This window comes from Bufo bufo, chromosome 7, assembly GCF_905171765.1.
Source record: "Bufo bufo chromosome 7, aBufBuf1.1, whole genome shotgun sequence".
Classification (NCBI taxonomy): Eukaryota; Metazoa; Chordata; class Amphibia; order Anura; family Bufonidae; genus Bufo; species Bufo bufo.
Genome location: NC_053395.1, coordinates 111,342,961 through 111,356,297, shown reverse-complemented (window position 1 = coordinate 111,356,297; position 13,337 = coordinate 111,342,961). Strand labels below are relative to the sequence as shown.

General features: G+C 45.1%; 1 long non-coding RNA gene across 1 annotated transcript in view; it reads left to right on the top strand.

The window, feature by feature from the left end:
• The first annotated feature begins 478 nt into the window (after positions 1 to 478).
• LOC121008107 overlaps positions 479 to 13,337 on the top strand; it is a 98,793-nt gene continuing 85,934 nt past the window's right edge. Inside the window, exon 1 of the long non-coding RNA XR_005780518.1 lies at positions 479 to 553. This is a non-coding gene — a long non-coding RNA (uncharacterized LOC121008107). The remainder of the gene's footprint in view (positions 554 to 13,337) is intronic.

Genomic DNA, 13,337 nt, shown 5'->3' with positions numbered 1-13,337 from the left:
CACCAACGCGAAAACAATATTTTAGAATGGTGAAATATAGTATACAGAAACAGGCCTCTGGCAGAGGAAGGCTTGGGTGGCCCCCTGGGCTTCAGCCCATTGCAGGGGAGCAGGAAACTGGATGAGGAGAGGTTTTCGGAGACCCAGCCAGCCCCTACTACTGTATCTATGAAATCTACAGAAAATTAGCAACCCCCATTTGCATTTGGCAAATAGTATACCTATTAGTCTTACATTTATCTGAAGGTTGTAAAGATTGGACACAAATATCTTAAACTACAGCAGTGCACTGTGAGCGTCTCTGTGGGACAGAGCTTTATGAAGTCCTCATCCAGGCAGCTTCCCAAATAACCGCAATTCCGCTTGTCCTGGTCCGCTCCGTGAATTCTATTCAGAGACAGAAAGAAACCACACCCTTTCAGTTCCGCTCTGCTGCGCATGCGCTCTCCTCTGTGCTGTGACCTGTTCTGGAGGAACTTGAAGTGATCCGGGGCACTACGGGTGAGCCACGCATGCTCGGAGGGAAAAGGGAAGCCTGTCCTGAGACGCTAGGGTAAGAAGGGTGCACGTGTTCTAATGTCCTTCTAGTATAGAGTCTGATGAGAAATCTTCTATCCGTTTACGGGAAGGATTAGTTCTGGTCGTAGTGGTATTGCAGGTAGTGCTGTGCAGTCAGAGGGTCTCTCCAGTAACCTTGCATCAGTTGTACTTGGGTCAGATTCTGTTGACCTGTGCCTATGGCATGTCCACGCGCTCACTTTTTGAAAAACTCTGATTTGCCAAAATGTGTCACATGTGCCTGTATTTTATTTATGGCAATAAAGTGAAGAAGGTTTTGCATAAAAGTGAGTGCTGATCCCTTTTAGGCTTGAGTGAATCGACCCTCAATTCATAGTTCCAGAGTCAATTCATTCAAATACTGTTTCCGTATAGCATTAAAATGTATTGGCTCCATGGAGCCAAAGTTCATGTTGCCTGAAGTTGCATGAGACTTCGGTGTATTACTGTATTCACGTCTGAGGACCTTCCCTTAGGCTAGCTGTAGTGTAATTATTATCCTACCTTATAGGGCGGCCCAAACTGATGCCATGGCCCTTTTTTTTAATTTTATTTTTTATTTTTATTTTTTTTTTCTAAAGAGCCCCCCGGTTCGTCCACTGTTGGCACCGTATATTTTGGTGCCTTATATTATAATCAGGCGACTCGGTTATACTAGGCGGAGACTTGTATTTTCCCTGGGAGTGGTTATCTTCCCCCTGGCTGTGAGTGCATCCAATCAGAGCGCCCTGTTCTTAGCTCAAGTTCTCATCTTCATTCAGCAGGACCTGCACTGACGTCACCGCGCTCACCACGTGGTGAGCGCGATTACGTCACCGAAGGTCCTTTGGCAGGTCCTGAAAGAAGAAGAAAGAAGACGATGCCGGCTGCGCGAACAAGAGAATGAGGTGAGTTAATTTTGTTTTTCTTTTTTAACCCCTCAAGGCACATTTTAGTTAGCATTCTGTATTAAGAATGCTATTATTTTCCTTTATAACCATGTTATAAGGGAAAATGATGCATTAAATTGTGGGTATTATCATCTTGCTCTTTCAGCCTTAGGCCTCCTGCACACGACCGTTGTGTGCATCCGTGGCCATTGTGCCGTTTTCCGTTTTTTTTTCGCGGACCCATTGACTTTCAATGGGTCTGTGGAAAAATCGAAAAATGCACCGTTTTGCAGCCGCATCCGTGATCCGTGTTTCCTGTCCGTCAAAAAAATATGACCTGTCCTATTTTTTTGACGGACAACGGTTCACGGACCCATTCAAGTCAATGGGTCCGTGAAAGAACACGGATGCACACAAGATTGGCATCCGCGTCCGTGATCCGTGACCGTAGGTTACTTTCATACAGACGGATCCGAAGATTCGTCTGCATAAAAGCTTTTTCAGAGCTGAGTTTTCACTTCGTGAAAGCTCAGAACCGACAGTATATTCTAACACAGAGGCGTTCCCATAGTGATGGGGACGCTTCTAGTTAGAATATACTACGAACTGTGTACATGACTGCCCCCTGCTGCCTGGCAGCACCCGATCTCTTACAGGGGACTGTGATCCGCACAATTAACCCCTCAGGTGCTACACCTAAAGGGTTAATTGTGCATATCATAGCCCCCTATAAGAGATCAGGGGCTGCCAGGCAGCAGGGGGCAGACCCCCCTCCCTCCCCAGTTTTAATTTCATTGGTGGCCAGTGCGGCCCCCCCTCCCTCCCTCTATTGTATTATTTTCGTGGGTGGCACAGTGTGCGGGCCCCCCCTCCCTCTATTGTATTATTTTCATTGGTGGCACAGTGTGCGGCCTCCCCTCTCCCCCCCCCTCTATTGTATTATTTTCATTGGTGGCACAGTGTGCGCCCCCCCCCCCTCCCTCTATTGTATTATTTTCATTGGTGGCACAGTGTGCGGCCCCCCCCCCCCCCCCCCCCCCCCGATCATTGGTGGCAGCGGAGAGTTCTGATCGGAGTCCCAGTTTAATCGCTGGGGCTCCGATCGGTAACGTCCTGGTTGCCATGGTTACTTAGCAATATTAGAAGCATCATACTTACCTGCTGCGCTGTCTGTGACCGTCCGGGAGCTCCTCCTACTGGTAAGTGACAGATCATTAAAGGGCTTCTGTCACCCCACTAAACTTTTTTTTATTTTTTTTATTTGCTTACTTATAATCCCCACACTGCGATTTATGCCTACATAATCAAATTAATCATTTTGGTCCTGTAGATTTTGTTTTAAACATGCTTTTAAAATATGCAAATTACCTTGCTACCAGGACCAAATTCACCAATGAAAATAATACAATAAAGGGAGGGAGGGGGGGCCGGGGGGAAGGGCCGCACACTGGCCACCAATGAAAATAATACAATAGAGGGGGGGCCGCACACTGGCCACCAATGAAATTAATACAATAGAGGGAGGGGGGGCCGAGGGGGGTCTGCCCCCTGCTGCCTGGCAGCCCCTGATCTCTTACAGGGGACTATGATACGCACAATTAACCCCCCTCAGGTGCGGCACCTGAGGGGTTAATTGTGCGGATCACAGCCCCCTGTAAGAGATCGGGTGCTGCCAGGCAGCAGGGGGCAGTCATGTACACAGTTCTTAGTATATTCTAACTTGAAGCGTCCCCATCACCATGGGAACGCCTCTGTGTTAGAATATACTGTCGGATCTGAGTTTCACGATCTAACTCATATCTGATGGTATATTCTAACATAGAGGCGTTCCCATGGTGATGGGGACGCTTCAAGTTAAAATATACCATCGGATTGGAGAAAACTCAGATCCGATGGTATAATAGGGACTCCTGACTTTACATTGAAAGTCAATGGGGACGGATCCGTTTGCAATTGCACCATATTGTGTCAACGTCAAACGGATCCGTCCCCATTGACTTGCATTGTAATTCAGGGCGGATCCATTTGGCTCCGCACGGCCAGGCGGACACCAAAACGACTTTTTTTTCATGTCCGTGGATCCTCCAAAAATTAATTAAGACCCACGGACGAAAAAACGGTCACGGACCTACGGACCCCGTTTTTGCGGACCTTAAAAAAAAAACGGTCGTGTGCAGGAGGCCTTACCTGCAGTCAGCTAGCTGTTCACTTCCTGGTTTTCTGCAGCTAAGGCTGGGCGGGCTTAGGCAGCTAGAGTGAAGGCCGGCCACACCTCCTTATGACATCACACTGAGAACTGAGTTCTTACGTGCTAGTTCATGTGAATAGTATGAGTCATCAGTCTGGCAGCCTGCAGTGTCTGAGGCCCCTCCCCCTGCTGGGGAATCATCAGAGAGTCATGGGAAGTGAGCTAAGTGTACAGGAACATGTTCTGTCCTGCAGTCTAAGGGTCCATTCACACATCCTTAATTTGGGTCCGCATTCGTTCTGCAATTTGCGGACCCATTCACTTTCAATGGGGCTGGAACGGATGCGAATCCGCATTTCCAGGATCCGCATCAGTTTTTTCAGGATCTGTTTTTTCAGGATCCACAATTCCGTTCCTGAAAAAAATAGAACATGTCCTATTCTTGTCTGCAATTGCGGTCCAGAAAAGGCATTTTCTATTATAGTGTCTGTGATGTGCGGTGCTCAAATTGCGGATCGCACATTGCAGGTGTCTGTGTTTTGTGGATCCGCAATTTGCGGATCTACAAAACACTTACGGACGAGTGAATGGACCCTAATACAGTCTTATCTTTTACAAACCCATTCTGTGCAGCTAAACAGTAGTTCACTACTATACATTTGTTCAAAAGCTTGTCAGCAGTAGCCGTATGATCTGTGCTTTTGACGCCCATAAAACATGACCATCCCCCACTGACGCAGATTTTTATCCAATACAGCTCTACTACAGCTATGTATAAACATTAGACCTTTTATCTGTATATATGCATATACAGTCGTGGCCAAAAGTTTTGAGAATTACATAAATATTGGAAATTGAAAAAGTTGCTGCTTAAGTTTTTATAATAGCAATTTGCATATACTCCAGAATGTTATGAAGAGTTATCAGATGAATTGCATAGTCCTTCTTTGCCATGAAAATTAACTTAATCCCAAAAAACCCTTTCCACTGCATTTCATTGCTGTCATTAAAGGACCTGCTGAGATCATTTCAGTAATCGTCTTGTTAACTCAGGTGAGAATGTTGACGAGCACAAGGCTGGGGATCATTATGTCAGGCTGATTGGGTTAAAATGGCAGACTTGACATGTTAAAAGGAGGGTGATGCTTGAAATCATTGTTCTTCCATTGTTAACCATGGTGACCTGCAAAGAAACGCGTGCAGCCATCATTGTGTTGCATAAAAATGGCTTCACAGGGAAGGATATTGTGGCTACTAAGATTGCACCTCAATCAACAATTTATAGGATCATCAAGAACTTCAAGGAAAGAGGTTAAATTCTTGTTAAGAAGGCTTCAGGGCGTCCAAGAAAGTCCAGCAAGCGCCAGGATCATCTCCTAAAGAGGATTCAGCTGCGGGATCGGAGTGCCACCAGTGCAGAGCTTGCTCTGGAATGGCAGCAGGCAGGTGTGAGCGCATCTGCACGCACAGTGAGGCGAAGACTTTTGGAAGATGGCCTGGTGTCAAGAAGGGCAGCAAAGAAGCCACTTCTCTCCCAAAAAAACATCAGGGACAGATTGATCTTCTGCAGAAAGTTTGGTGAATGGACTTCTGAGGACTGGGGCAAAGTTATATTCTCCGATGAAGCCTCTTTCCAATTGTTTGGGGCATGTGGAAAAAGGTTTGTCCGGAGAAGAAAAGGTGAGCGCTACCATCAGTCCTGTGTCATGCCAACAGTAAAGCATCCTGAGACCATTCATGTGTGGGGTTGCTTCTCATCCAAGGGAGTGGGCTCACTCACAATTTTTCCCCAAAACACAGCCATGAATAAAGAATGGTACCAAAACACCCTCCAACAGCAACTTCTTCCAACAATCCAACGACAGTTTGGTGAAGAACAATGCATTTTCCAGCACGATGGAGCACCGTGCCATAAGGCAAAAGTGATTAACTAAGTGGCTCGGGGACCAAAACGTTGACCTTTTGGGTCCATGGCCTGGAAACTCCCCAGATCTTAATCCCATTGAGAACTTGTGGTCAATCCTCAAGAGGCGGGTGGACAAAGAAAAACCCACTAATTCTGACAAACTCCAAGAAGTGATTATGAAAGAATGGGTTGCTATCAGTCAGGAATTGGCCCAGAAGTTGATTGAGAGCATGCCCAGTCGAATTGCAGAGGTCCTGAAAAAGAAGGGCCAATACTGCAAATACTGACTCTTTGCATTAGGCCTCATGCACACGACCGTTGTGTACATCCGTGGCCGTTGTGCGTTTTCCGTTTTTTTCGCGGACCCATTGACTTTCAATGGGTTCGTGGAAAAATCGGAAAATGCACCGTTTTGCAGCCGAGACCGTGATCAGTGTATCCTGTCCGTCAAAAAAACATGACCTGTCCTATTTTTTTGACGGACAACGGTTCACGGACCCATTCAAGTCAATGGGTCCGTGAAAGAACACGGATGCACACAAGATTGGCATCCGTGTACGTGATCCGTGGCCGTAGGTTACTTTAATACAGACGGATCCGAAGATCCGTCTGCATAAAAGCTTTTTCAGAGCTGAGTTTTCACTTCGTGAAAACTCAGGTCCGACAGTATATTCTAACACAGAGGCGTTCCCATGGTGATGGGGACGCTTCAGGTTAGAATATACTAAAAGAACTGTGTACATGACTGCCCCCTGCTGCTTGGCAGGTGCTGCCAGGCAGCAGGGGGCAGCCCCCCCTGTAGTTAACACATTGGTGGCCAGTGCGGCCGCCCCCCCCACCTCCCTCCCCTGTAGTTAACTCATTGGTGGCCAGTGGGCCCCCCCTCCCTCCCCTGTAGTTAACTCGTTGGTGGCCAGTGGGCCCCCCCTCCCTCCCCCTCCTAATTAAAATCTCCCCCCCTATCATTGGTGGCAGCGGAGAGTACCGATCGGAGTCCCAGTTTAATCGCTGGGGCTCCGATCGGTAACCATGGCAACCAGGACGCTACTGCAGTCCCGGTTGCCATGGTTACTTAGCAATTTGTAGCAGCATTATACTTACCTGCGAGCTGCGATGTTTGCGTCCGGCCGGGAGCTCCTCCTACTGGTAAGTGACAGGTCTGTGCGGCGCATTGCTTAATGACCTGTCACTTACCAGTAGGAGGAGCTCCCGGCCGGACGCAGACATCGCAGGTAAGTATAATGCTTCTACAAATTGCTAAGTAACCATGGCAACCGGGACTGCAGTAGCGTCCTGGTTGCCATGGTTACCGATCGGAGCCCCAGCGATTAAACTGGGACTCCGATCGGTACTCTCCGCTGCCACCAATGATAGGGGGGGAGATTTTAATTAGGAGGGGGAGGGAGGGGAGAGGGCCCACTGGCCACCAACGAGTTAACTACAGGGGAGGGAGGGGGGGGCCCACTGGCCACCAACGAGTTAACTGCAGGGGAGGGAGGGGGGGGCTTACTGGCCACCAACGAGTTAACTACAGGGGAGGGAGGGGGGGCCCATTGGCCACCAATGAGTTAACTACAGGGGAGGGAGGGGGTGGCCACTGGCCACCAACGAGTTAACTACAGGGGAGGGAGGGGGGGTCCACTGGCCACCAACGAGTTAACTACAGGGGAGGGAGGGGGGGGCCGGCCGCACTGGCCACCAATGTGTTAACTACAGGGGGCAGTCATGTACACAGTTCTTTTAGTATATTCTAACCTGAAGCGTCCCCATCACCATGGTAACGCCTCTGTGTTAGAATATACTAAAAGAAGATACAAGCGGCACTTCTGCTCTCAGCGATGCGGTGCGCGTGTCCCGGAGAAGATCCACAGATAATTGTATAGTAAGGACCAGCACTCGCTCTAATAGTAGTTTCAAGAAATTTTAATGGTCACATACAGGTGATAAGTGACGCGTTTCGGCTACTGTGAGCCTTTGTACATAGAATATACTGTCGGATTTGAGTTTCACGATCTAACTCATATGCGACAGTATATTCTAACATAGAGGCGTTCCCATGGTGATGGGGACGCTTCAAGTTAAAATATACCATCGGATTGGAGAAAACTCCGATCCTATGGTATATTAACTCCTGACTTTACATTGAAAGTCAATGGGGGACGGATCCGTTTGAAATTGCACCATATTGTGTCAACGTCAAACGGATCCGTCCCTATTGACTTGCATTGTAATTCAGGACGGATCAGTTTGGCTCCGCACGGCCTGGCGGACACCAAAACGACTTTTTTTTCATGTCCGTGGATCCTCCAAAAATCAATTAAGACCCACGGACGAAAAAACGGTCACGGAAAAACGGAACCCGTTTTTGCGGACCGCAAAAAAATACGGTTGTGTGCATGAGGCCTAAAATGTCATGTAATTGTCGATTAAAAGCCTTTGAAACGTATGAAGTGCGTGTCATTATATTTCACTACATCACAGAAACAACTGAAACAAAGATCTAAAAGCAGTTTAGCAGCAAACTTTGTGAAAACTAATATTTGTGTCATTCTCAAAACTTTTGGCCACGACTGTACACACAGTTTTACACCAGGTTTCCATAACAACCCAGCAATTTTTCTTCACTGCTGTAGATCAGCTTTAACCCTTTCACGCCCAGCGCTGTACATTTGTGGCGCTGAGCCGGTATTTAAAGATGGCGCCCGCTCCTGCCTGCTGCGGGCCCCACAGCCACGGGTGGCTGTCTGATTTTAGCAGACACCCGCGGTTCATGTGTGCAACGGGCAGTAATGCCGATCGCAGACATTTAACCCCTCAGATGCTGTGGTCAATCCTTACCACGGCATCTGAGCGCGCTGATACCGAAAGTGCGCACTTTCAGTTGTGCTTCGGCTCCCCTGTCTGGCGATCGGAGGAGCTGGAGCGTGTATGCAGCAGCCCATGTCTTTATAAATGACACAAGGCTGCTGCATAGTATTTCCTATGGAGCCCTTGCCTGTAATAGGGCTCCATAGGAAAGTAGTGAAATCATCATAGACTTCAATGCAAGTCCATTGGAGTCTATGATAGCAACCAGATTATTGCATGATATAGTTCTATGGGAATTATAAAAAAGTGTAAAAAAAAAGAAAAAGTTAAATTTTTTTTATTAAAAAACCTAAAAATTAAAATCACCCCCCTTTTCCCAAAATAAAAATAAAAATAAAAGAACTAAAAAAATACAAAAAATACACATTATGGGTGTCGCAATGTGCGAAAACGTCCATAGTATAAAATTATATTCCCCATACGGCAAACAGCGAAATGGAAAAAAGTGTCCAAATGGCCGATTCGCTGTTTTTGGTCGTTTCATTTTCTAAAAAAAATGTAATAAAAAGTGATCAAAAAGTCATACACATCCCAGAATGGTATCAATGAAAAGTTCAGATTGCCCCGCAAAAAATGAGCCCCCATACATCTCTGTACACATAATTACAAAAAGGTTTATAGGGGTCAAAATATGGCGACAAAAAATAAAACTGATATTTTTTTCCACTTTTTTAAAAAATTTTATCACTGTCAAAACGCAAGAAAAACTATACATATAAGGTATAGCCTGATTCGTACTGACCTGTAGAATAAAATTATCGTACATCGAACGTCATAATTAAAAAACCTGTAAAACTGGTGGAATCCCTTTTTTTTTTTTTTTTTTTTTTTTTGCAAGTTCACCCCATTTGGAATTTTTTTCCTGCTTCCCACTACATCATATGCAATATTAAATGGTGGCGTTGGAAAGTACAACTTGTCCCACAAAAATCAAGCCCTCATATGGCTATGTGAACAAATAAAAAAGTCATGGCTCTGGGAAGGCAGGGAGTGCAAAATGAAAACGCAAAAAAAATAACTCCGGTCCTGAAAGGGTAGGGGCAGGACGCAGTGGATGACACTGTTAAGGGAGCGGAGTGCTGTGCAGATCACAGTTATAGGGGCAGGTAGAGCGGCAATTCAGGCCACCCTCAAAATACAGACTTAAAAACCCCACCCCAAGGTTTCAATAAGCCATGCCCCCGATCCTGTTAGGTCATCCCCCCCCCCCCCCCCACTCCGCAGCCGACGTGGATTGAAAAAATAAATGTAAAAATCAACTTCTGTCTTATGCATTGGCGGGAGGGAGAGTGACTTTCTTAATGCAGCTCACACTCAGACAGCACAGTGCTGCTGTCTGAGAGTGAGCTGTTCAAAAGGACATCCCTGTGTCTGTCCAGGCCCTGCGCCGGAGGACAGGGAGTCTGAAAGCCATACTGTCCGGCCTAAAACTGGACCTCTGGCCACCTTAGGGGCAAACTGCTGTGAAGGTCACAGTTAAAGGGACTGTCCACTTTGGAGGTGAGTGTTAAAAGGCAGATTGCTGTAGAGGCCACTGTTAAGGGGATGGGGTGTTGTGGAAATCACTGTTAATGAGATGCGATACTGTGGAGGTCACTAATAAGGGGGCAGCTGCTGTGGAGGTCACTGTTAAAGGGGAGACTGTGGTGGAGGTCTCTGTTAAGGGGGTAGGGAACGGTGGAGGTCACAGTTAAGGGGACGGTCCGCTATGGAGGTCATTGTTAAGAGGCGGGGTGCTGTAGAGGTCACGGTTAGGGGGCGGGTGTTGTGTAGGGCACATTTCAAGGGAACAGAGTGCTGGAGGTCACTGTTAATGAGATGGGATACTGTAGAGGTCACTAATAAAGGGACGGCCGCTGTGGAGGTCACTGTTAATGGGGCGGGGTCGTGTAGATGTCACTGTTATAGCGGATACTGTCAACACACACAAACATTAGATGAAATATACCCATGCGAAGCCAGGTCTTTCTGCTAGTATATATAGTGAGGTCCATAAATATTGGGACACTTACACAATTCTAACATTTTTGGCTCTATACAGCACCACAATGGATTTGAAATAAAAAAAACGAACAAGATGTGCTTTAATTGCAGACTGTCAGCTTTAATTTTAGGGTATTTACATCCAAATTAGGTGAACGGTGTAGGAATTACAACAGTTTGCCTTCCACTTGTTAAGGGACCAAAAGTAATGGGACTATTGGCTTTTCAGCTGTTCCATGGCCAGGTGTGTGTTATTCCCTCATTATCCCAATTACAATGAGCAGATAAAAGGTCCAGAGTTCATTTCAAGTGTGCTATTTGCATTTGGAATCTGTTGCTGTCAACTCTCAATATGAGATCCAAAGAGCTGTCACTATCAGTGAAGCAAGCCATCATTAGGCTGAAAAAACACAACAAACCCATCAGAGAGATAGAAACAATATTAGGTGTGGCCAAAACAACTGTTTAGAACATTCTTAAAAAGAAGGAATGCACCAGTGAGCTCAGCAACACCAAAAGACCCGGAAGACCACGGAAAACTGTGGTGGATGACCAAATAATTCTTTCCCTGGTGAAGAAAACACTCTTCACAAGATCAAGAACACTCTCCAGGAGGTAGGTGTATGTGTGTCAAAGTCAACAATCAAGAGAAGACTTCACCAGAGTGAATACAGAGAGTTCTCCACAAGATGTAAACCATTGATGAGTCTCAAAAACAGGAAGGCCAGATTAGAGTTTGCCAAACTACATCTAAAAAAGCCTTCACAGTTCTGGAACAACATCCTATGAACAGATGAGACCAAAATCAACTTGTACCAGAGTGATGGGAAGAGAAGTGTATGGAGAAGAAAAGGAACTGCTCATGATCCTAAGCATACCACTTCATCAGTGAAGCATGGTGGTGGTAGTATCACGGCGTGGGCATGTATAGCTGCCAATGGAACTGGTTCTCTTGTATTTATTGATGATGTGACTGCTGACAAAAGCAGCAGGATGAATTCTGAAGTGTTTCGGGCAATATTATCTGTTCGTATTCAGCCAAATGCTTCAGAACTCATTGGACGGCGCTTCACAGTGCAGATGGACAATGACCCAAAGCATACTGCAAAAGCAACCAAAGAGTTTTTTAAGGGAAAGAAGTGGAATGTTATGCAATGGCCAAGTCAATCACCTGACCTGAATCCGATTTAAGCATGCGTTTCACTTGCTGAAGACAAAATGAAGGGAAAATGCCCCAAGAACAAGCAGGAACTGAAGACAGTTGCAGTAGAGGCCTGGCAGAGCATCACCAGGGATGAAACCCAGCGTCTGGTGATGTCTATGCGATCCAGACTTCAGGCTGTAATTGACTGCAAAGGATTTTCAACCAAGTATTAAAAAGTGAAAGTTTGATTTATGATTATTATTCTGCCCCATTACTTTTGGTCACTTGACAAGTGGGAGGCACATATGCAAACTGTTGTAATTCCTGCACCGTTCACCTGATTTGGATGTAAATACCCTCAAATTAAATCTGACAGTCTGCAGTTAAAGCACATCTTGTTTGTTTCAATTTAAATCCATTGAGGTGGTGTATAGAGCCAAAAATGTTGGAATTGTGTCGATGTCCCAATATTTATGGACCTGACTGTATATAATTTGATAACATGAGAACTTCTCATAAGCAGCTTTAATAACATGAGAACTTCTCAAGGATACACCTTCTACTTATAAGAACCCCATATGACCCTCAAAATGGAGAAACAGACAAAAATGTACAGTGTTTATTTTAGGACATGGTCAGATATCATAGTCACAAAATACGGACTCTGACACCTGACTTTCTTCACAGGTCTGGGTCAAAGTCAGAATGCGTTATAGATTTACTTTTTATATGCTAAATCACACAGCCAAAGAAAGCCCATAGCTGAGCCTATAGCTCTATGATATATGTAGATGTAATAATAGGCATTTTACTTCTCTGAAATGCTGATGAAAAATTTTTCATTTTACTTAACCACTTCAGCCCCCCTAGTTTAAACACCCTTAATGACCAGACCACTTTTTACACTTCTGCACTACACTACTTTCACCATTTATTGCTCGGTCCTGCAACTTACCACCCAAATGAATTTTACCTCCTTTTCTTCTCACTAATAGAGATTTCATTTGGTGGTATTTCATTGCTGCTGACATTTTTACTTTTTTTGTTATTAATCGAAATTTAACGTTTTTTTTGCAAAAAAATGACATTTTTCACTTTCAGTTGTAAAATTTTGCAAAAAAAACAACATCCATATATAAATTTTTCTCTAAATTTATTGTTCTACAGGTCTTTGATAAAAAAAAAATGTTTGGGTAAAAAAAAAAATGGTTTGGGTAAAAGTTATAGTGTTTACAAACTATGGTACAAAAATGTGAATTTCCGCTTTTTGAAGCAGCTCTGACTTTCTGAGCACCTGTCATGTTTCCTGAGGTTCTACAATGCCCAGACAGTACAAACACCCCACAAATGACCCCATTTCGGAAGTAGACACCCTAAGGTATTTGCTGATGGGCATAGTGAGTTCATAGAACTTTTTATTTTTTGTCACAAGTTAGCGGAAAATGATGTTTTTTTTTTTGTTTTTTTTTTCTTACAAAGTCTCATATTCCACTAACTTGTGACAAAAAATAAAAACTTCCATGAACTCACTATGCCCATCAGCGAATACCTTGGGGTTTCTTCTTTCCAAAATGGGGTCACTTGTGGGGTAGTTATACTGCCCTGGCATTTTAGGGGCCCAAATGCGTGCGAAGTAGTTTGAAATCAAAATGTGTAAAAAATGGCCGGTGAAATCCGAAAGGTGCTCTTTGGAATGTGGGCCCCTTTGCCCACCTAGGCAGCAAAAAAGTGTCACACATGTGGTATTGCCGTACTCAGGAGAAGTTGGAAAATGTGTTTTGGGGTGTCATTTTACATATACCCAAAGTTGGCATTTGACCG